General features: G+C 36.8%; 1 non-coding gene across 1 annotated transcript; it reads right to left on the bottom strand.

Annotated features, from left to right (window-relative positions):
- Nucleotides 1-562: 562 nt before the first annotated feature.
- Nucleotides 563-669, bottom strand: LOC118595063. Its single transcript, XR_004946441.1, has one exon. It is a non-coding gene; the product is annotated as a U6 spliceosomal RNA (small nuclear RNA).
- Between the last annotated feature and the right edge of the window lie 1,373 nt (nt 670-2,042).

The following is a 2,042-nucleotide window of genomic DNA, read 5'->3' on the forward strand; positions in this document are numbered from 1 at the left end:
AAATATTTTTATTAATGCTTTGAGATTTTCATACAATATATTTTGATTACATTCACATACACCCCATCTCTTACATTCACATACACCCCATCTCTACTTTTCCCAGATCCTTTTCCACCTTCCTACACACTCGATTTCTATCTATCTATCTATCTATCTATCTATCTATCTATATCCCTCTTTCTCTCTCAAATCTAGTTTGTGTTGGCTGACTGCTCTTGGGTGTGAGGTCTGCCCTGGAGTGTGGTCATTGTACCCAGGTATTCACATCATTGAAAAAAAATTGACTTTTCCTTTCCCAGCAGCAATCAAATGCCAATAACTCCTCAGCTAGGGGAACTGGGGTATAGGACTTTGTGTCTACCTCCCATTCTCCAAACTGGGATTTCGTCTGGTTGAGTCTGTGCAGGTATTCTGCATGGTGTTACAAGTACGGTGAGTTCACATGTGGATCTTCCCCTATTACAACTGGACAACACTGACTTCTTGACGTCAACTGAAGATAATAGGGGCAATAAGAGAACTGCTAAAAGTACCATGATTTCTGATTTTTTTTTAACAGAAAAATATGGAACACTTCACGAATTTTTGTGTCATCCTTGCACAGGGGCCATGCTAATCTACTCTGTATCGTTCCAATTTTAGTGTCTGTGCTGCCGAAGTGAGCAAGTGATTTCTGATTTTAAATTATACTAAAAACTGATAGTAATGAAAACAGCATGGATGGTACTACCATAAAAATAGACACATAGATCAATAAAATAAAATTGAATCCCCAGACATATTTCCACGCACCTCTGGATGGTTTCTTACAAAGGGGCCAAAAGTAAACATGGGGGAAAGACAGCATCTTCAGTGGTACTGGTCAAACTGGATAGGCAGCTCCATGTATATATAAGAAAGAAAGGAGATCTAGTCTCCCCCTTTACACAAAACTCAGCTCCAAATGGATCAAAGACCTCAGTGTCAGACCTGATACCTTGAATCTGATAAAGGGGAAAAGGGGAGGGAGATGCTGGAGCCTACTGGCATGGGAAGGGACTTCCTGATGAGGAAGGATGCAGAAGCAGCCATTAAGACTGACAGTCCACACATGAGACCTCATGAAACCAGGAATTTTCTGTGTGGCAAAGAACACCATATTCCAGTGAAGAGTTAACCAATGGAATGGGGAAAAAATCTTTATCAACTCTATGTCTAACAAGATTCAAGTATCTAGACTATGCAAAGACTAAAAAAAACCCCCAAATATCAAGGTCACTATTTCTTTTTAAAAATGCTATTGGCTAGTAATATTTTACAACTACCAAAACCCCTGAATTTTCTACCACACTTTAGAGAAGTTTGGGCATAAATGCATTACATTTAAAATTTCAAAAACTGTATGCTCACTTATGACAGCTATGTGAAATGTGTTGTCATGGAGACTTAAAAGGAACACAAAGCTACAGAATTGGTTTTATTAACAGGAGAAGGACAACTAAAAATGGTTTAAACTATGTATTGTTCTTAAAGTTATTTTAAGAATAAATAAATATTTAAGCAAAGTGAAATAATATTGCTTTAGACAGATGGCACAAAGCCCAGAGCCCCTTTCATACAAGCAATTTATTTCAGGGAAAAGACCCAGGTTGTACATGTCTGTGACTCATTAAGTAGGATTATAGCCCAACATTGACAGTGCCATCTGAGAAAAAAAATCAAAATTTTTATATTGTCTGTAGAGTAAGAATTGACATTAAGAAAAGAGCAAAATTAAGTCTATTTTTAGAAAGTTAAAGGCACATCCAAGTTTGTTTGTGAAGGGTTTTCTAATTTTAAAACATGGCAGTGTTTTAAAATAGACTAGGGTGATCCAGCAGGAGATATATTGCCCATAAGATCATTTGATATATTTTTGTGTTCTCTGTGTTAAGATCTCAGTAAATATTTGTTGAGTAAGTGAATGAGTACATGGATAGATTTATGGAAAGCTTCCATGGAAATACATTTATCCAGTGTCCAACTTTATGGGCTTTGTGATGTTTAGCAAACTAGTTTCA

The sequence above is a fragment of the Onychomys torridus genome, chromosome 13 (assembly GCF_903995425.1).
Source record: "Onychomys torridus chromosome 13, mOncTor1.1, whole genome shotgun sequence".
Taxonomy (NCBI): domain Eukaryota; kingdom Metazoa; phylum Chordata; class Mammalia; order Rodentia; family Cricetidae; genus Onychomys; species Onychomys torridus.